Here is a 23,086-nt window from a genome sequence, read left to right as displayed (position 1 = left end):
CTGTTGGTTTTTAGCCTTGTATAGCAAGTATACTCTAGGCATGCACACACCTTTTTTAGCCTTTTTTGTCTCTCCTTTGATCATCTGCCATAATAGTTTTGGCATTTCTAGTTCACTGAGTTTAGGCCACTGCTGCTTTCTCCATATTGCCAAGAGCCATCCTAACTCTGTGTTATCATTGTCTCCTTGGGTATTTGCCAGCATATTCAATCCTACATCTTGGGAAGGGATTTCTATGACAGAAACTCCTCTTTGTCCCCTCTTTAATGTTCTGTCCCCCCTAATAAGCAACCCCAGGTTTCATCTCCACAGTATATTCTCCCAACTCCTGCTGATATGTGTTGGCTATCATGTTGATTATGATTCTTTAATCTGTGCCTATTTTATCCTGTTATGTATCAAATTACCATATGTTATAAACCATAATCTCTCCAAGTCTCAGCTTTCCATCTATAAAATAAAGTATATTCTTCATGATATTGATTTGAAAATAACAGAACTCCCATGCTAACTAATTTTGGTGGAAAAAGATTTGCTAAAAGACAGAGTCTTTATGGAGGGCAGAGACCCATGCTTGGAGATGATACATCTGAGAAAAATGCCTGAATGACTGTGCCTCCTGGTAGAGATTCCTGTGCTGCCACAGTGGCTAGAAACAGATACTAAATCTAGTATCACAGATGATGTGTATGATGCAACCCATGAACCACTGTCTCTGCCTTCAGCCCTCATTTATTCTTCAGGCTCACCAGAAAGTAGATTCCACATGCCTATCCCTACACATTGCTCCCTTCTGAACAGAGTCCCAAGAGAGCATGACTGATTGAAGAAGCTCAGATGAAATGCCTGTGTCCTAGTTGCTAGAGAGTCTGGAAAAAGTGGTTCTGGCTTCTACCTTGTAAAGGAAAGATTCAGAATGTGGGAAAGCCCACAAGCAAAGGAAGGCTTTAAATGACGCTAGGTGGCCACACATATGACAGTAGTGTACTAGAAAAGGAGATCTATAAACAGTAGAAACCTAATACTCAAATAAAGTAATCATGATAATCTCTAAGCAGCCCCCAGCTCTTACATTCATTGCTTCTATGATCCTGATGAGAACATGTCTTTGCATTTAGAACATGTGGACGCATAAAATTATGATATTTGTAAAACTCTCTGATATGATTTTATAAATTTTGCTGTCTAATTCCATTTAGTATCAAATGCATGTCACACACACACACACACACACACACACACACACACACACACCAAACCTGGTTTATCTGATTTTAAAGCTAACGAAAAAACTCACTCCCCACTTCCTAATGAGAAACTTTAGATCACCACAAGTAAGATTATTTAAATATGGTAATTTATAAGGTGAAACAATTCTAGTCTCAATGATTTTTTTCAGACATATTCTTAAACATATGTCTTGGCCACCTTCTTTTCTTTTCTCTCTGGGATTTGGAGGTGAGAGCTGGAAGTCTTGCATCCATCTGTGTCCTTGAAGATGAAGGCAGTGCCATGGATAGCTAAACAGAAAGGTAGAAAGATTCTGGGTCCATGACGACTTCCTGGAACTGCTGTAATAGTACCATGTAGCTTAGCTCTGGACTTTTTTTTTCTATGAGAGTAAACCACTACTCTTTAAAACAAACAAACAAACAAACAAAAAACCTTTTTTTAAAGGCTACTCTGAAATAAGTCATACAGAAAAAGACAGATACCCTATGTTTTCACTCTTACGTGGATCCTGAGAAACTTACCAGAAGACCATGGGGGAGGGGAAGGAAAAAAAATAGTTAGAGAGGGAGGGAGCCAAACCATACGAGACCCTTAAAAACTGAGAATAAACTGAGAGTTGATGGGGGGTGATGGGCATTGAGGAGGGCACCTGTTGGGATGAGCACTGAGTGTTGTATGGAAATCAATTTGACAGTAAATTTCATATTTAAAAAAATAAAAATAAAAAAATAAAATCTACTGTCTGTATTACTGTCAGCCAAACACATTTTCTGAACAATAAAAATCAGATTCAACTTGGTTCAAATCTCTTGGTTCTACACCTCTCTAGCTATAGAGTTCTGAGTCTGTCATTCACCTCTCTGAGATTCATTTTCATTATGCAGAAAATGAAGATGCCTGTTTTATTGTGTTGCTCTGAGATTCCAATGAGCTAATATGTGGGAAGTACCCTACCTGGTTTCTTGTACAAAGTTGATTCCCAATGAATGTTAATTTCTTCTGACTTTCTCTTTGTAGTTTTTCTCTTAGTGGTAACTTTGGGAGCAATAAAATCTTCCTAAGGGGCTACTGAATCACAGGACAAAAAGAAATTGTATATTGTAAAGTTCTATGGGGAGTGTATTTTGTTTAATTTAAAATAGGTGAAAAATTAGTTGTTCTTATACAGGTTGTATTTAAACTTTCTATTAACTAGACTAACCAGACTACCTTTTTAGTTAAGAAACATGACATTGCTAAAAGAATAATAAGTTCTCTGAGACTGAAGGGCCTCAACAGAAGGCAGCTGACCAGGGACCTAATTTAAGGTTGTAGGAGGAATTAAAATTTCAGACCTGGGTTTTACTACACTACTTAGCTTTTCAAAATGTATGCATCCTAATGTTTTTCCTCATTTTATCTTCTGTATGCCTTTTACCAACCACAAAAACTTTGCTGACTTTCACTGACCATCACCTGTACTAAACATTTTAAGAATAATAAGTATATACACTTATATAGGAATTTATTTCCAGTTTAGTACAAGATTAAGAACACAGGTTTGGTGTTGATGAATCTGGATTAATTAGAGATTACTAGATATACACATCTTAAACCACACCTATAAATTCTTCTTAAGTTTTTTTAATGTCTATTTATTTTGGAGAGAGGCAGAGCATGAGCAGGCGAGGGGCAGAGAGAGAAGGAGACACAGAATCCGAAGCAGACTCCAGGCTCTGAGTTCTCAGCACAGAGCCCGACGCAGGGCTCGAACCCACAAACCATGAGAATATGACCTGAACCGAAGTTGGACCCTTAACTGACTGAGCCACCCAGGTGCCCCCACACTGATAAATTTCTAATGGCGAACTATTGGGCAAGGTGGTAAGACCAGTTAAGATACAGAGAAGACACCCCGCATTATATCTTTATATAGCAGAGGGCTAGGTTCTAGTACCTTTGTGGAGATTGAGGTTCTGGAGTCTGCTGGAGTCTCCAACTCCTTGTCCTTCACTGAGTAAAAGAACAAATTTAGTAATAGTAGCGGCAGAAACAGCATCAAGGGGAATGGTAACCATCATCATAATACGTTTCTTTAACGTTTTCAAATCCGTTCACTGTGGCCGCTATGGAGGCATACCCCCCCACATCCCCCTTTACGGGAGAACCTTCTGTTTGGAGTACAATAAACTGACAGCTTCCAGCCACATACCTTGCAGGATCTGCACACCGCGGTAGAGCCAGGCCATTCCTGCCCAATGGGGCACTTCTCTAACAGGCAGTCTATGCTCCCAGCTCTCCATGGGCCTGCCTGAGACTTTCTCGGAACTGCACTGCAGGACAAGGCTCTTTCTACCCAAGCAGCCTTTCTTCTGTCTTCCCATTTATGGATGTCAGACTTGCACTGTGGCCTGAGGGCTCTCGTTGACCACTCATGTTCTCTTTCTGCTTTATCCCTTTGTATTCATTTGCAAAGTATCACAGACCGAGTGGCTTATGCAACACAAGTTCGTTCTTCCACCAGCCTGGAGGCGAGAAGTCTGATTGGTTTCTTCTCAAGTGTCTCTCCTTGGCTTGTAGATGGCAGCCTTGTCACTGTGGCCTCACGTGGTCTTCCTTCTGTGTGCGTGTCTGGGTCCTAATCTCCTCCTCTTCCTCTCGGGACAGCAGCCACCTTGGATTAGGGCCCACACTAATGACCTTAATCAGCTCTTCAAAGAGCCTATCTCCAAATTCAGTCACATTCTGAACTACTGGGATTCAGAGTTCAACAGATGAATTTGGGAGGACTCTAGTTCAGCCCATAGCACCGCCACCAGAATTTCTTTCAGTAACTCTCTTGTGCTTCTCATTCGGTCATGCATCTGTTTCCCAAGACCTCAAGTGACCGGTGCCCAAAGGTTATTTCCCCTAATCGCCTGAACAAGCCTGTTTTAGAAGTGAAAGGTGAAATAAGCTCACCAAGCCATCATTACCAGTACACGTGGTGGCCAGAATCTACATCTTCCCTCAGCTGGACGCAATTCTGTCTACATCTTGCTGGAGTAAACTGTTTGTTTCACATAGTTGAGCTAAGATGCAAAAATTTCCCTCCAGGGCTTCTTACACTGAATTGGCCATAACACTATATAGTTTGGTGCGTCTTTAACAAACTCACATTTGTTTATCATTTTCTCTGCTTTAATTACTAGTAGCCTTTCCCCCCCCCCTTTTTTTTTTTTTTTTTTGTTGTTGTTGTTGTTGTTGCAAATGAATCCCATTTCCAGACTCCTGTTTTGAAGGCTGGGATTTTGTTCTTTTTCCTCTCTGTTCTCCTACAGCGCCCAGGGTAGACACTGACTCTGTTCCCCTACAGTGTCTAGTAGAATGACTTCACACAGTAGATGCTCAGTGAAGACAGCTTGCTTGAACAACCACTGCGTGTGCTCGGGTGCCTGTTCTGACCTGCATTCCTAACGCCTAACCCCACACCTAGCGTATGGTACTTCTCAATATAAATGTATTACATGAAAAATGTGGTACTATTTCCTGAGCAATTACCGTGTGCTAGACGTAGCATTTTCTCACTTAAAGCCGTAACAGTCCCTTAACAGGTGGTACTGCTATTATCTCCATGATTCGGATGTGATCTGAGGAGGTTCTATTGCTTGTTAATGTCACAGAGTTAGTGACAGATCTAGAATGCAAACCAAGGCTGTTCGATTTTCGATTTAACAACTGCTTCACACTGCAGAGTATCTTCAGTTGGTCGATGGCTTTCCCAACACAAAGCTGTAGAAGAAAACGAATTAGAGAGAACTCATTACCTTTCAAAACCTTGAAACAACTCCTTGGCCTCTATTTTCCAGTCATACAAAGTATCATGACTCATTAACAGCAGGAGTTCTGTTGTTGTGTTTGCAGGATTACAGTGTTGTAAGGTATCCTTGAGAGAAACTAAAAATAGTTCTTTAAGACTTTCAGTGGGGGAAAACTTTGGGGAAGGATTTTTAGGAGTCAAAGTTGACCTTTAATACTTACTTTGTTTTTGTTTTGTTTTGTTTTGTTTTGTTTGTCATGGATCATTTGATTTGACAACTGATAGACAATTAAAACTATGGTCAGATTTCAAGTTTTTCACTATAAAAGTTACCTTCTCGTGGGCATTGTGAAATAGAACTCTGCCACAGCCGAAAGTAGGAGAGGCAATGTGTTTCATTCAAAATATTTTTTTTTTTTTTGAGGATCTAACTGAAAAGATACAGTGTGGGAGTTAGTGAGAGTCCAAAAAGGAATCACTTAAGAGTCACTATCTTCCAGGAGTTTGAGGTCTTGTGGGAAAGACTGACATGTAAATTAAACATCCAAGCTCTTTCCTGAGTGCCCTCTGTTTCAGACACTGTGCTAAGTAGGGCAAGGACTAGGGTGAGACAAGTTAAGCACTCATCTTGGGTGTGTAATTTACAAGGACAACGCCCCAAACTTAGTATTCAAGATAAATAATATGTCATATTTTAAATAATTTTAAATCAAAGTAAATGCAAGCAAATCCATGATGGGAAAAAAAAACCAATTTTAAATAAAGACGGGATCAGTATTACTGATTTTTCCTTTTGCCTCAGGCTCAGCATGGCGCTGGAACTAAGCACTTGACATATACATCAAATGCATATGTTTCTGCCATCCAAACCACTTGCCTCCAATTAATTTCTCAGGCAGATGACTGGAAATTTGGAGAAAGAAGGTTTTCCTTTAACGTAATGGTTAAGAACACAGGTTTCTGGGGGCACCTGGGTGGCTCAGTCGGTTAAGCATCCGACTTCGGCTTCAGGTCATGATCTCGCAGTCCGTGAGTTCGAGCCCCGCGTCGGGCTCTGTGCTGACAGCTCAGAGCCTGGAGCCTGTTTCAGATTCTGTGTCTCCCTCTCTCTCTGACCCTCCCCCGTTCATGCTCTGTCTCTCTCTGTCTCAAAAATAAATAAACGTTAAAAAAAAGAACACAGGTTTCTGGCTCAGGCCCACCTGAGTTCGAAGCTCGTCTCTGATGCTGATTCATTATGCCCTTGGGTGAGGCACTTCATCATCCTAAGCCCTTGATTCCCTTTCTCTAAAATGGAGCTAATAGTACTCAGCTCCTGGAGTTGTTGTTTTAAATGACCTAATACAGGGGCGCCTGGGTGGCTCAGTTGGTTGAGCATCCAACTTCAGATCAGGTCATGATCTCAGGGCTCGTGGGTTCGAACCCCACGTAGGACTTTGCGCTGACGATGCAGAACCTGCCTCAGATTCTCTTTCTCTCTCTGCTCTTCCCCCGCTTGTGTGCACGCAGGCCCTCAAAAATAAATAAACATAAAAAAATTACAAAATAAATGAGCTAATACATGTAGAATGCCTAACTAATGTGTTTGATAAATGTTACCTACGACTCTCATATAATAAATGACAGGATGTAGTAAGATATTAGCGATGCAAATATTATGCATCGGGATGGTAAAATTGAGAGTCATTTGTACCAGGGGGTGGGGGGGTGGGGTATTATTAAAGGTTTAACAGAGGAAGTTATGTTGAGTCTTGAAGAAACTTGAAGTAAAAACTTAACAAGTGAGGGAATGCATTTGAGACCAAGTCTATTATAAGAGAAGCATGAAATCATGAACGTAAACGGCAAATTGTGAGTAGAGCATGTAGTCTACAGAGGATGGTAAGAGGGAATAGAGATTAGCCCTCGGAGTTCTGTCTACCATCTATTTAATGGGAAGTGCTAGAAGGTTTTTGAGGAGGGGAGCGCCATATACTGACCTGACTTTTAAAAAGATGACTGGCCCCAGGACGAAAGACTGATGGCTGAGTTGACGTTTTCAGGGGTAATAAAACTTCATATACATGGATATAGAGACTGTTTCATGGATTACGTGAAAGAAACTGGTTTGCAGTTACATTTACAGCAAGTGATATTTTTGAATGTCCCACTGAGGAGAATAGTAGATCATATTTTCAAAATGTAATCCTAACTGGAGAATTCAGGAAGACTCAAAAGTCCTGTTGCAAAGAGCTCCGCTGTATCTAGAGGAAGATATGGTACCGGAGATGTCCTGTAATTAACCTGGACCCTACAACCCAGGGCTCAAGCAATGATTCTGCCTAAAGCAATCAGTTTGTGGGCACGTCGTAATTTGTTTTACTGCACTTGTATTTTTCAAGTCTTAGTTATTCTTAAAATAAGGTTGTAGCAAAATTAAGCAAAGTGTGAAGAAAATTAGCCATAGTCTCACCATTCTGATACAACTGTTTTATTCTCCGGGCTTCCTGCTGGTTCATTTGTATGTATGTGAATTTTCACTCAATGTAATCAAAGCACATGTATAATTTTGCAGTCTTTTTTTGAAGCCTGATGTTAGAGTACCATTTTCATTATTCTTTTGCCAAAATGTACACCATTCAATAATAATCCACTCCCTCCTCACTAAAAGATGGATAGTCTATCATAGGAAAGAGAAGAGGTTAAAACACCTGAGATTAGAGTCGTAGAAATTAGGGTCGGAAACCCAGCTCACTTCTTCTAGATGGCTGAATTTGGCAAAGTTATTTACGCCTCAGTTTCTTTGTCTGTAATGTGAGTAAGGGCACATTTTGCATGTGCTGGGAGGTGGAAATGAGGCATAAGGTTCATAAAGTGTACATATGTTAGCATAAATTAAATACTCAGTAAAAGGTAGCAACACTTATTATTCCTGTCAGTCACTATACCAGCAGTCTGGTATATTTTTTTTATTAAAAAAAAAAAGTTTGTTAAAGACTTACTCTATACTAGATACTGTGCTGATCGCTGTGGTGCAAAACTCAGGGTCCCTGCTTTCTAGGGGCTCTCAGTTGAGTAGGGGTGATAGTTCTGTAAATGGATGACTGCAATGAAGCCTGTTAAGTCTATTTTTGGTATCTCTGTCCTGCTTCACAGGTACTAACATCCTGGTTTTTGTGTTGTCTTCACTATGAGCTGCTGGGTCTTTCTAAATCCCTTTGCAAATTTCTTGAGTCGGATTAGCCTGGGTCCAGGGCCTACCGGCCTCACCCCGAACACTTTCTGTGAGTGGGGCTGCTCCAGAAGGTAGCTCTGTGACCAGAAGAGTAGGCACGACCGTCAGACAATCAGCTTGCGAACGCCAGCTTGGCCACGTGTGAGACTTTGAGAGAATTCCCTAACCTCTCCGAGTCTCAGTTTCCCCCAGTGCTCATTGAATGGGGGCAATGCCTGCCTCGAGGGGTAATTGTGAGTATTAAGTGAGATAATATTTGTGATGCTCTTAGCTCATGCCTGGCCCATAGTCAGCACCGTGTAAATGGAAGCTCTTATAATCAGTGTTTATCTTGTAGCTCTGTGAACCATCATTGGCTTCACCTCATCTGTACTTTGCTCTGACTCATGAAATGCCAGTGCCTTGAGAGGTAATGAGAGAGGTCCAACCAAACCCCAAAAAAGACATCTGACACCCACTGTGTTTGGCAAATACTACCTTAACTACCTTAACTTGACTTCCTCCATGATTTCCTGTTTATAACCTGTATCCTTCTCAAATTTATGCTTCTTCACATGACTAGCTGTCCCTCCATCCTCTCCACCTGTCCACTGTCCCTCTGGTCAAAATCTGATATCTGTGGGTCTGCTAAGCAACTCCATCTACAGTCTGGCCAAATCTGCCATTGGCTTCGCAGACCACACTGGATATTCTGGATGCACGTCTCAGATTCCACACATGGTCCATGCACCCACCACAGCCTCTTCTTGGCCTAACAGGCCCTCTCAATACCATCTGCTTCTCTGCCTGATGGGAGGTTGCTTTCTTATTTCTACTTTTGATGTTTTAGGTGGCAAAGAACAGCTGAGTGGCAGAGTATCAATAGGGAGTTGGTTCTCCCAGGAAAAAAAAAACAAAAACGGCTCTTTTTCTCAGTATTCTTTTGCCTGTACAGTGTCTACTCTTTCTGTTCGCTAATCCCCTCTACTCTCCACATGAACACTATTTGTTACAATTGGACAAGGCTGGTGGTTCAGTACAGGTGCTTTGTAACATGAGTCCTCGTGATATGCATGCACACGTATACATTTGTGTTGATATAAAATTCATGTAACATGCCATTCACCATTGTAACCATTTCCAAATCTATAATCCAGTGACTTTTAGTTCATCCACAAGGTTGGGCAACCATCACCACTATCAGGTTCTAGAACATTTCTACCTCCCACAGGAAGAAATCACTTCCCATTTCTCACTTGCTCCAGTCCCTCCAAACCACTATCTGCTTTACATCTCCATGAATTTGCCTATTCTGGACATTTTAAGTAAATGGAATTGTACAATATATGACCTTTTAAGTCTGACTTCTTTCTTTTTTCCTTTTTTTATTTTTTTAATGTTTATTTACTTTTGAGAGAGAAAGAGCAAGAGAGAGAGAGAGAGAGAGAGAGAGAGAGAGAGAGAGCAAGTGGGGGAGGGGCAGAGAGAGAGAGGAAGACACAGAATCCGAAGCAGGCTCCAGGCTCTGAGCTGTCAGCACAGAGCCCGACGCGGGGCTCGAATTCACAAACCGTGAGATCATGACTTGAGCCAAAGTCAGACTCAACCAACTGAGCTGGCCAGGCTCCCCCTGACTTCTTTCATTTAGCATTATGTTTTCAAGGCTCATTCATGCTGTAGCATGTATCACTCCTTTTATGGAAGAATAATATTCCGTTTTATAGATGTACCACATTTTGTTTATGCACTCATCAATTGGTGAACATCTGAGTTGATGTCACCTTTTGGCTACAGGGAACAGTGCTGCTGTGAACATTCCCGTATACATTTTTGTTTCAATACCAGTTTGGGGATGTATAGCTACAAATGGAATTGCTAGGTCATACTTTATGCAATTTCACTTCAATATTTTGTCACAATTAATTAGGTTTGCTAAAGTCACAAAATTCATATCTTATTACATATATAATTTAATCTCATGAGATTCCAGGGTACTAAAGTAAATATTTGGTTCTATTGGTATGCTGGGTCTCAAATTTTCATTCTGGAAAAAATTTCCGGGAGAGTTAATATCTTGCATTGAAGTAATATTTGTGTTACTCAAAACTACAACAACAACAAAAAGAACTCACATACAACATGCTTTCCAAAGAAAATACTGTATGGAGAAAGCATTGGTGAAAAAAATTCTACAGCTTTGGAAGCCCAAAAGAATAGTTCAGTTCTGCCTGGTTTGCCATAGAGGGTGAATAATGAAATACAGAATCCTTTCTTTTAGTAATTTGGAACTGGCTGGCAATCTTCATTTTGCTGTTCTCTCCTCCAAAAGCCAATGAATAGACGAGGAAAATGGATGGAAATGAGGATTTGAATCACCTCCTAATTGTTTTACTCCGTTCAAATGGCCACAGTTACCATCCACACATTTTTGTCTACTAAGGAATCACCAGATGATAGAAAACAGTCATCTTTTTAAAGGATTCCCTTATTCCCTCTATTTTTGTCCCATATATAAACTGGCACACAGTCTTCTAAACGCACACTTGCACTTTGTTATTGGTATCTAAACCTAAATCAAACTCTCCTCATCAAGTTTGATTTTATCTGCTTCATTGAGATTGAATCTAATAGCCACCGAATACATGCTGTGGGCAAAATAACTTAATGTGCACCGAGGCAAATGCCTATGCAATGAAGGGACATTTTAATAGTGGCATGCTGAATAATCAATTCCACTTTAAGACACAGATCAATATTATCTTTGAGATGTCTAAATAGCCATCAAATATGAACAGAACAGGTCTAGAAAGCAGAAAAATGAGAAAGAAGATTGTTTTTGACAACAACATGAGGCTTCTAATGATTTTGAATAGGGCAATTGGCTTGTCTGGAAAATTAACTGTTATATTTTTCTCATTGACGAGTCTAAATTAGTTAAGTTTTGTTTTCATTTTTGTTTTCGTTTTGGATTTTTTTTTATGCTTTAAATATTTTATTATGTGAGAAAGGATACTATGTATTTCCTGTAGCCTATCTCCTGGGGCTTTACATTTGTTTTTGGTTGTTGTTGTTGTTTAATTTTTTGAAAAGCTTGTTTACTTTTCAATAGTTTTAGATTTATAGAATCTATACAATTTATACAATTACCAAACTAGTAAGAGAGTTCCCATATACTTGTGTACATCATACCTACTTCCCCCTATTATTAGATCTTAAATTAGTATGGTAGCCTTGTCACAATTAATGAGTCAATAATACATTATGGTTAACTAAGGCCCATTTTGTTCATACATCTTAGTTTTTAAGTTAATGCCCTTTTTCTGTCTCAAGATTGCATTAGGGTAAACATTGCATTTAGTTGTCATGTTTCCTTAGATGCATCTTGGCTGTGATAGCTACTCAAACTTTCTGTGTTTGATCATTTTTGACAGTGTTAGGTGCACTGCTCAGTATTTTGTAGAATATCCCTCAAATGGGATTTGTTTGCTGTTTTCCTCATGATTAGACTGTGGTTGTGGGTCCTTGGGAAGAAGATTATAGATGTAAAATGCTGTTCTCATCACATCGTATCAAAAGTACATATCCTCAACATGACATCACTGCTGGTCTTAACCTTGATCACTTGGCTGAGGCAGGGTTTTTCAGCCTTCTCCATTGTAAAGTTCCTCTTTTATCCCACTTTGCATACTGCGCTCTTGGAAGGAAGTGACAACACCCATCCCACACTTACAGGAGGAAGAGTTAGGCTTCATCTCCTTGAGGGAGGTATGTACATAAAACATTTGGAATTCTTCCATATGGGATATTTGTTCTTATTTATTTATTCAGCCAGTTGTTTACTTATATCAGTGTGGACGTCTTAATATTTATTTTAGACATAGACCTATGTCTAAAGGAGTCTTGGCTCCTTTGTCCATTTGACATATTCCCCCAATACTCTGTGTGTGTGTGTGTGTGTGTGTGTGTGTGTGTGTGTGTGTGTGTATGCGCGCATGTGCGCATGTTGAGTACATCCTTGCTTTCTGGCACTACAAGATGATCCAGGCTCATTTTGTACATTTCCCACCCTAATTGTAGGATCAGCCATTTCTCTAAGATGCTGGGGTTTTTTTTAAATGGAAAAATGGTATTAGAAACTAGGATCTGGGTGCTAGGTATACTCATTTTTACTGTGTCATTGCTTTTAGGCCCTCTAAGATGACAGAACAAGGAAATATACGTGTGTATACTAATCTGTATGTGTTCACATATTTGTAATGATTTCTGTATGTATCCATCTGATCTGTATGAGTTCAAACTGATCTCTCCAACTCTAATCCATTACCACATGGATTGTTCTAACCTTCGCTCATTGCTTATCTGAAATCTCCCACTCCAAGGGTGAGAAACCAGACTCCCACTATCATTCCTTTACATAATCGTTCAATTCCAGCAGACATGGATGGTGGTTTCATAATTGTTAATGTGCACCTGCACAAGAAACAACCTGATCAGCCAGGAAACAGTGCATATGTACATTTCCTTTACCTTTGGTCTTACAGACTCCACGCATTTTTAGTTATTTAGGTCAACAACTTCTTCCTTCGCTTCTTCCAGTGACAGTGTTTCATATATTTGTAATGTCATTAAGAGTCTCTTGTCAGAGTCTGCATTCCTTCCTGAGATTGCCTAAATGATTCCTTACATTTGCATACATTAAGGTTTACTCTTTGTGCTGTAACGTTCTATGGATTTTGACAAACGCACAGTGTCATATCCTACACAATAGTTTCGCCACCCTGAAAAATCCTCTGTGCTTCACTCTTCAGTCCTCCTTCCACCAAAGCCCCTGGCAACTACTTATCTGTTTACCCCCTCTCTAGTTTTGCCTTCTCTGGAGTGTCCCACAAATGGAATCATATAGGAAGTAGCCCTTTCAAGCTATCTTCTTTCACTTCTCAATACGCATTTAAGGTTCTCCCATGCCTTTGCATAAATGGGTAGCTCACTCTTTTTCATTGATGAATACCATTGTATCATATATATCATATGCATATACTACAGTTTATCCATTTCCTTATCGAAAGACATTTCGGTTGCTTCCAGTTTGGGGCGATGAATAAAAACTGTAATAAACATACGCCTGCAGGTTTTTGTGTGGACATTTCTTCAAATTAATTGGGTAAATACCTAAGGATGCAATTTCTCAGTCGCATGGTAACACTATGTTTAGCTTTTAAGGAACTGCCAGACTATCTTCGTTTTTTAAAATTTTTTTTATGTTTATTTTTGACAGAGAGAGACAGAGACAGAGACAGAAACAGAACATGAGCAGGGGAGGGGCAGAGAGAGAGGGAGACACAGAATCTGAAACAGGCTCTATGCTCTGAGCTGTCATCACAGAGCCCGACGCGGGGCTCAAACTCACAGACTGCGAGATCATGACCTGAGCCGCAGTCGGTCGCTCAACTGACTGAGCCACCCAGGTGCCCCCAGACTATCTTCTAAGTGGCTGTACCATTCTGCATTTCCATTAGCAATAAATGGACATTCTTGTCACTTAGCATCTTCACCAATAATTGGTATTGTTATTTAAAAATCCATTTTAGGAGTGCCTGGGTGGCTCAGTCGGTTGAGCGTCCGACTTCGGCTCAGGTCATGATCTCACAGCTCATAGGTTCGAGCCCTGCGTCAGGCTCTGTGCTGACTTTTCAGAGCCTGGAGTCTGCTTCGGATTCTGTGTCTCCTTCTCTCTCTGCCTCTCCCCCACTCATGCTCTGTCTCTCTCTGTCTCTCAAAAATAAGTAAAATGTAAAAAAAATAAAATAAATCCATTTTAGGGCCACATGGGTGGCTCAGACTCTTGATTTTGGCTCAAGTCATGACCCCAGAGTCGTGGGATTGAGCCCCTGCCTTGGGCTCTGTGCTCAGCATGGAGTCTGCTTGGGGTTCTCTATTTTTCTCTCCTTGCCCCTCTTCCCTGCTCATGTTCACTCTCTCTCTCTCTCTCTCTCTCTCTCAAAACAAACAAATAAAAAACAAAAATCTATTTTAATAGGTGTGTTGTCATCAAAGTACTTAAATTTTGCTTAGTGACCATATATTCATCAGAAAAATATACACATCAAAAGTGTATGTGGATTTATGATTGGGTAGTTTTGATTGTTAGAGGCTTCCTTTATTTTTATTTTAAAGAGAGGATGCGAATGGGAGAGAGGGATGGGGAGGGACGGAGGGAGGGAGAGAGAGAGAGAGAGAGAGAGAGAGAGAGAGAGAGAGAATCTTAAGCAGGCTGCATGCTCAGCACGAAGCCCAACAAGGGGCTTGATCCCACAACCCTGGAATCATGACCTGAGCCGAAATCAAGAGTCAGATATTCAACCAACTGAGCCACCCAGCTGCCCTGAGGCTTCCCTTTTTATAATACGTTTTGCACCACCAAAACTTTACATTTATCTCACATTTCTCCCTGAGGATATAAAATGCAGAATAGTGTAGTAGTTACTTACTTTAACTTTGGAATGAAGTAAATCAAATTTTAATCTGGACTCTCCGACTTAGCACTTCTGAGACTGTGGGTAACTATTAACTTGCTCTGCTTCAGTTTTCTCTTTCTAAACCAGAGACAGAAATGGAACTCAGCTAAGAAGGTTATATGAATTTAATGAGCAAATGCGTGGAAAGCATTTAGCACAAAGCCTAGAACATGGCAACCATATGGTTATCATGGTCATTGCTGTATTGCCGCTGTAACTATTCCTACTACTGCTACTGAAGGCTCAAGTTATTTCTTAAAAACTCTACACTTTCAATCCTTCACTTTTGAGCTGCACTGATCTTTTTCACCCAACCATGGCTCATAAAAATAGAATAAACACACTTCACATTCATTACATTTCTTGCAGCATGATTTTTTTTCTACTCCAAAGAGCATGGTGAAATAGATATTTGCAAAGGTAACCTAAGTGTTACAACTCATTGGCTTCCTGTTATTTCTTGTATTACTAATAATCTCTTACATTTTCTCAGTGCTTGAGATTTTACATAGTGTTAGCTTCACAGATATTATCTCATTCGCTTCTTGAAGAGCTTTCTGAGGTAGGCAGGGCATGCTTGTTACCCCCCAGGGAGGTAACTTGTCTAACAGGTAGGCGCAGAGCCTGGGTTTGAATCGGGGTTCTCTGATTCCTGACTTAGTGTACTTCCCAGTAAACTAAAATGAATCCAAATGAACTGAAACATTAATATCCAGATCAATGTGCCTGGGACAGTCATTGGTTCCCATTAATTTTGGCTCATCTGTACAGGATCATGGGTGGCAAGGATCTTTAAAATAGTCTCCATTGCATTTTGGGCTTCAATCAGTGGTAACATCGCTAGTCCTCATGTCCCCCTAGTGATCTCCTATATACAATCTAGTGTGTGCATACTGAGATCCCTCACACCATTTCTAAAGCACTCGATTGTTCATGTTAAGTGTAGTAGTCTGGGGCACCTGGGTGGCTCAGTGGGTTAAGCTAAGCATTTGACTTCAGCTCAGGTCATGATCTCGAGTCATGAGATCAAGCCCTGCAATGGGCTCTCTACTGTCAGCACAGATCCTGCTTTGAATTCCCTGTCACCCCTCTCTCTTTGCTCCTCCCCACTCTCTCTCTTTCTCAAAAATAAATAAACATTTAAAAAGTTTTTAAAAAAAGGAGTGTCATAGCCACATTTCTGCATTCTGTCTGGGATGTATTCTAACCTACCTTCTCCACTTTATATCTGAATCACAGGGCTAAGCTCCTAGCAGCTTTGTGACTGTTATGAGTACATCCTCCTGGTTCTGTCTGATGGACCATAGGTGAACATTTGACCAATGAGATACCCTCTCCTGAGGGAGACCCAGCGACAAGTCAAGAAATGCATGGGATGGATATTATCTTGTACAGGAGCAGAGAAGCAGTCAGGTCTTTTGCAGGAAGGGAAGAAAGTAGAAGCAGAGCAAGACAATGAGATGAAAAAAAGAGAGAGAGAGAGAGAGAGAGAGAGAGGGAGAGAGAGAGAAAGAATATATGCGTTCTAGCAGGATTCTATTCCCACTTTCCAGTCCCTTCCAGAGGTCTTGCTTCATTACTTTCCGTGGATTTCTTGAGTCCCTTGATTCTTTAAAATCAGTTTCCTGCCCCACGCCTCAAACTAGCTTAGGTTGGTGTCTGTTACTCCAAACAACAGAAGAGCACTAATTTACACTGGGAGTGAAATTCCCCTGATGCACAAACTTCCTTTTGAGCTTCAGCCAAAGCAGCTTTCAACAGCAGCATTAACTTTCAAGTGTAATGGACCACCACTGAGTCAGTTTGTGGATTCTGCACAGCGGGGGGTACTCAAAGTACTTAATAGTATTTCCACCTTGGTGTGAACAACCCTTCAGAGCATCCCAGAATCTCAGCACAAGGGGCCCCTTTTCAAGTCAGCCATTCAATCCTTTGCCCCAATCAGAACTCTGTCCTTCCATCTTCCAGCCAGTTTTTGCTGGAAATCTTCCGTGGCGGGGCTGCAAAGCGCAAGAAAAGAGGGAGAACGGATTTGGGAGTAACACAGGCTTTTGTTCAAAACCTGATCTGGAACTTTGTAACCTTAAAATCTTAGGCAAATTACTTACCCTTCTGGATGATCCTGCCTTTCCTCACTTGCAAAATGGAGATTAAAACCTCCTACTTCGGGGCGCCTGGGTGGCGCAGTCGGTTAAATGTCCGACTTCAGCCAGGTCATGATCTCGCAGTCCGTGAGTTCGAGCCCCGCGTCGGGCTCTGGGCTGGTGGCTCAGAGCCTGGAGCCTGTTTCCGATTCTGTGTCTCCCTCTCTCTCTGCCCCTCCCCCGTTCATGCTCTGTCTCTCTCTGTCCCAAAAAAATAAACGTTGAAAAAAAACAAAAACAAAAACAAAAACAAAACCTCCTACTTCATGGATTTTTGTAAAAGGGGATTTTATGAAATTCAAGCATGAGAAATAGCAGCTCCAGTGCCTAGTCCATAGTAGATACTCAATAAATATATCCACTCCAGCCTTTTCAGTAACTCATTGATCATCTTCACCTTGAACTAGAGATTCCTCCCGTGTCATTTGTGGCATTCCTGTGTAAAATATATATGTCTGCGTTTGGAAGTCCCAGATTAAATACTTCAGCTATAGCTTTCTTAGATATCTCATGATAAGGAACTCTGTGATAACTTCCACAGATTCCTTTAAACATTTTTTTAATGTTTTTTAATTTATTTTTGAGACAGAGACAGAGCATGAGCAGGGGAGGGGCAGAGAGAGGGAGACACAGAAGCCGAAGCAGGCTCCAGGCTGTCAGCACAGAGCCCGATGTGGGGCTCGAACTCACAGACTGTGAGATCATGACCTAAGTCAAAGTCAGAAGCGAACTGACTGAGCCACCCAGGCGCCCCATACAGATTCCTTTCAGATAGGGGTTTGAACTGGTGGACACTTGAGATGTCTATACCACGAGATACTGTAACTCTCCTGTGCACATTTTAGGTTATGATTTTATTTATATGAAATAAATCATAATACTGTCCACTCCGTCTAAGAACAGCAAGCACTTCTTCATTCTCTGTGGTCTCTTTCCTGTGGCAGGGAAATCATTGCCTCCAAAAGAATCTATTTCGTTTTGGAAAGATATCGTTGCCAAGCATCTCTGTGTATTCGAACAAAATCCACTCCCAGTTATTTTCTTCTCTTTGTCAGAGACCCTGGTCCCAGGATGACAAGACCATGTGAAGCTTCCCTCTTTTCATGTCAGGTTTGTACGGATATGTCTTCCTCATTTCCCCATTTCTTTTCCTTTTCTAAGATTCTGTGTTCGCTCCTCAGCTTCTTTCCCTCCTACTCAAGTCCCCAATGTTTCGAATTTTGTGAAGCAACAAAGGTGAACACCATTGGCAAAGAAGATTCTGGCCAACAGTGGAGCATTTGGAATGCATGACTGTTTTAGAAATGACCTTCTGTGCTCATAGTCCATTGATATTGCTTCAGGGAACTGGAGTTTTGGGTAAATATTTTCCTGGCTTAGGTTCTTCTACACTCCAAGCTTTGTTCTCTTCCTCCCTCGGCTTGCCCCCAGTCCCTGGCTTCCATCGGTTTATGCATTAATGGATTCACTCATTGAATAGTTATTGAGTTGCTACCTCATACAGAACCCTCCGTTAACTCTGATCTATAGTTCAATGATAAAAAATCTGAACGTTGCCTCAAGGAATTCACTGTCTAATGGAGGAGATAAGATACACACACATGCAAACAAAACCCAAGATAAAATAATTGATAGCATGGCTCAATATTTCTCAAGCCCCAAATTACAGCTCTTTAGCAGGTCATGGAATCTATTAGTAGGGCATGGCCAGTGGTTTTTTTTTTTTTAAATGAAATAAATTGAATAGAAAATATTGAAGTCAACTGTACGTTAAAGATATGTGTTGTTTTATGAAATATTTATTTAAATTATAAGTAAGTGTGTGTGTGTGTGTCGCTGTGGTGTAATATATGGCTTTTGAAAAAACATGCATCACACTCAAAAGTTTGAAGAACACTAGCTTAGGAGAGGAACAGATAGAGAAAGGAATCTTAATGTATCAGCTAGGAATCTTAAGACAAAGATTCTGATTGATTGGGAATCAGAGGGTGGGACCTCCGATTCTGTGCCTGGTAAGCCTGAGATGCTGTTGGTGCTGGTCCACATCGTGGGTTGCTACACAGAGAAACTATTTCCACTGGAAGAATCCGAGGAGGCCCTTGAAGTCATTCATTTGTGACTTCAAGAGCCTCCAAGGAATAAAAGAAAACACGATTTCCCCTTCCCTTTCTGGTTTTCTGTTTTGGTTGATTGATAGAAATTCTAACTTAGCCCATTCTTCTCTAAAGGCTGTTGCTGTCCAGCTCCCCAGTGTTGAATGTTAAAACCAAGGGACCAGATAAGCTTCAGATCAGTTACTGTGAAAAGCTCCACTTCAGTCTCTGAGGGTTGGCGCCCAGCTTTCCATTGTATCTCAAACACATGCCCCTTTCCATACAGTGTCCCCTGCAATTAACAGCAGAGTACTTCCTATAAAGGAGGCTTAAAAGAACAGAGTTAGAAAGTTTCATTGATTTCAGCTTTACCTGCCACCACATTTCATCAGGCTTCTACCACTTGCATCTGGATAGCTGCCTTGACCTCCTAATGGTTCTCTCTGCCTGCAATTCCTTCGCTTCCCACCTGCCCCCCCCACTCCGTCTCCTTCCTCCTCCCTCATCTCTCCCCCCCCCTTTTTATCCATTCTGTACAGGACGTATAGATTATCATAAAATGAAGCTCTCATTTTCTTTTACTGCTTAAAACCCTTCAGTGGCTCCCATCACCCAGGCAAGCTCTCTGCTCCTGCCAAACTTGTTTGCTGCTCTTGTAAACACGTCCTTCTTAATCTTTCATTGTGACCTCTCTCCCTCCCCTTGCATGGTCTGGCTTTTCCAGATATCTGAATCCTGCCTACTGTTTAGGGTTTAGCTTAAATCCCAACACTTTTACGAAGCCTTTTTTTTTTTTTTTTTTTTGGAAACCCAGAGGAAACAAACATCTCCCCCTTTTTGCTGATGTCTCCTCACAATACTGCTGAGTATAATCTGTGTCCTGGTGTGTGGCAGAGAAAGCACTGGTTTGCCAGAAGACCAGACTAACCAAATTGGATTATGTGTGACCTTGGACAAGCCATTTGTCTTTTCTGAGCTTCAATGTTTCCGCTTAAATAATGACAAGATTGGAGACAAAGGTCTCTAAGTAACTGCACATGTGCCCAATAATAGGTGCATTTTGCTAGTTTTTGTTTCCCTAGAGATCTATTTTGTAACTTTATAAAAAAATAATCACGTTTCTTGTTAATATCAAATTATTTATTACACATCTTTTGAAGTGTCTTCTAATTTAAAATTTCTCACAGGTATTTGTTTTGTCTTTCTTACTCCAATGAGGAAGGAGCCTCATTTTCTGGTTGGAGCCAGGAGGCCCAGGGAGGGCCTGCTAAAGGGCGCGCAGAACAGAGAACACAACTTGAAACCGGGGAGGGCCCGACGATTCAGGACACTGCCCGGGCATCACTCAAAGTGAGTGCTCACTAATTATTTGTCACTTGATTGGAGGTTGTCAGGCCCATCTTGCAAGACAACTCCTTTCTCCCGGGAAGGAGGAGCCCCTTGGAGTCTGTTGGTTAACGGGAAAAGTGCTCACTCTGGGAGGAAGGCGGGGCCAGCCGGAACAAGCTCTCTCTGGGAACCCGCATATTCCCTCACTCTGTATTTCCGAACCCTATTCTTCTCCCCGGAGAGGTGAGGGGGTTCAAGGATACTTGGAACCCGTCCCTTTGGTGGAGACACGTAGCCGCCTCCGGCCGCGGCTCCCGGCTGATCCTGCGGAGTGGAGCGCCCCCCCCCCCCCCTCCCGCCCCGGGTTTAGCTCAGGCTCCCTCCGTTCTGCAAACGGAGGGGGGAGCTGGGGGAACCTTGCACACCAGTCTTCCCGGAGCTGCAGACCAGAAGCCCTGCGCCCCAGGGAGCCTCTCGGCGGCTTCCCCTCCGCTGCGCGGGTGTGCAGGCTCTCCCCGCCACCCCCACCCGCGGCTGGCCCCAGCTCCCTCCCTCCAGCCCGGCCGGCCGGAGCGCGCACACCGGGGCTCCGGCACGTGGGCGCGCGGGAGGCGGCGGCCGCTGCTGCCGCTGCCGGAGCCCAAGCCCGAGCCCGAGCCCTAGCCGGCGAGATCGCCCTCCATGCTGCGGGCTCTGCGGTCGCCTTCCGCTCAGCCTCTGGCCCAAGCGCAGCCCCGCGAGCCCTGCGAGCTGGTGAAACAGCGGAGGGGAGGAGGACTCAGGCAGGAGGAGGGGCGCGGCGGGCTGGGGCGAGCCGGGCTCTGAGCTAGGGGCGCCCGCAACTGGGAGGAGGCAGCCCGGCTCTCTCGCTCGCTCTGTGCTCTCCAGCCGCTGCTGGGGGTTCCAGGCGGTGCGATGCCGCTGTGCTCCTTCTAGGCGGCGGCCAGCGGAGGCTTCCTGCAGCCTCACGGCCCACGCCTGCCCCCATTCCACCGGCGAGTCCCTTGTCTATCCCAGAGGACGCGCCCGGCCGCTCGAGCCGAAGCGAGCGCGAAGTCCGAAGTCCACCCTCAGCGCCGCCAACTTCCCCGGGAGCCCCTCTCCCCACTGCAGCCTGCGCCAGCCCTGGGAGCGATGCGCCCCCAGCCGGGCGGCGCGCCCTCTGCCAACTCGCCACCCATGGGATCGACTGCCCTCGGCTGCCCCGCTTGGAGCGCGTAGCCTTCGCCGCGTGGCCCGGGAGACGAGCGAGACACCCAGGCGTTCCACGGATTCCACGCGCGTCAGTCTGTTGGGGTCCCCTGCGGGGGCAGCGTTCATACCCAGGGGTGAGTAGCCCGTTCGTGGCGGCGAACCTTTCCCCCCAGCTAGTTGCTTGCAGGGAAGGCAGGGAGACACCAGAAAGTTGAGCCCCTTTGCACCTATCCTGGGATTTGGCTGCGAAACGCAACATTGTTTCCCCCAATCCGATTGCCTTCGGGGTTTCCCCGAATGCCTTCATTTCTGAACCAAGGAAGGAGACCCCTTCCGGTTCCCTAGGAGCAAGGGGGCTCCCTAGAGCAGGCCACGGACTGTTCCCCTTCAATGTGCCATTTGGGGCTTTTCTGCCGCCCGCGCATTAAGCAGACACCCAGCTAAGCGCTTGGAGATCCGCTGCCGCCTGGGCGCGCTCGGAGATCACGGGCAGCCCGGGCCCCTAGGGGAGGCTAAGCGCGCTTCATTAAAGAGTAGTGACTGCTGGAATATTAAGGAAGTGTGTATGTGTGTGATTGGGAGCAGGAAAGATAGCCATAGGAGGAGGGCGCAAGTGAATTTTTCTGTTGCTGATGGATTGGGTACCTTGGAAGCCCTGCTCCTCAGTGCGGGTTTGAGGGCGCAAGATCTAGGGCGGCCGGACAGAGTCCAACAGGTGGCCTGCACGGGCTTCCTGTGGCCAGGCACGCGGGAAGGGAACCGCAACTGAACGGCATCCAGGGGCGCATCTGAACATGGGTAAGGAAATGCGCTCTGCTCTCAGGCCCGATTTGGGCTGAGTGTGTGAGGCATCCAAATGCCTCCTGTCGGAAAACAGCGGCCTCATTGTGTGCCTGACTGAGGTTTCAACTTGCAGGCAACTGAGGGGCCATTCAGCTGGAGCGACGCGGACTTGGCTGGTCCTCGGACGCGAGCCCCTGCCTTCTGCGGTCCCTGGTGGCGGGTATTCCCGCTCCCTTGGCTGGGCAGCGGGCCAAACCTCAGCATTTTGCCCCTCTATACTCCACCAAGGGGAGGGGGGAATTGCGGGAGCATTAGGAGCCATGGCCTGAGTTTATTCTTCTTTACCGGCCTGGCCTCCTACACTTTAATCCTAAAACCCAGAGAGAGGGCTCAGGGTGGGGGAAAGCGCGTGTACAGGTGGTAGGCGCGGATTAGCGTGAGGACCCGTCGAGTTTGAGAGCTGCACCGGAAGAAACTAGGAACGAAGTTCTGCCCCTGCCGACGGAGATTCACATTGAGAGAGGCTGTGCTTCAGCCTTGAAAAAAGTTTCTTCTGAACTCACCATCCTCTGGTGTTTTCCAGTATGCAAAATACTCTGGGTCCTGATAGCAGCGGCACTCCAGAGGAACATCTTCTGGAGGCTGCTGTGCAACTTCTCTGTCCCTCAATTTGCCTAACTGCAGATCCGGAAAGTTACCTCTGCTCCTGGCAGGAGCTCTGGTATGTCTATAAAAGAGGTGCTTGGAGATGGGTTAGGGTTGGTAGATGGAGGGGCAGCTGGGGGGGTTGTCGGGGGTTGTAGCGTGGTCTGGAGGCTACATGC

General features: G+C 43.7%; 1 protein-coding gene across 1 annotated transcript in view; it reads left to right on the top strand.

Moving 5' to 3' along the window:
- Window positions 1-20,896: 20,896 nt before the first annotated feature.
- SGCD (sarcoglycan delta) overlaps window positions 20,897-23,086 on the top strand; it is a 947,672-nt gene continuing 945,482 nt past the window's right edge. The window contains exon 1 of the mRNA XM_045436332.1: window positions 20,897-21,613. The gene's annotated coding sequence lies outside the window, so the exon portion shown is untranslated. The remainder of the gene's footprint in view (window positions 21,614-23,086) is intronic.

This window comes from Leopardus geoffroyi, chromosome A1, assembly GCF_018350155.1.
Source record: "Leopardus geoffroyi isolate Oge1 chromosome A1, O.geoffroyi_Oge1_pat1.0, whole genome shotgun sequence".
NCBI lineage: Eukaryota > Metazoa > Chordata > Mammalia > Carnivora > Felidae > Leopardus > Leopardus geoffroyi.
The sequence above is the reverse complement of the archived record's forward strand: the minus strand, read 5'-3'. Positions and strand labels throughout refer to the sequence as shown.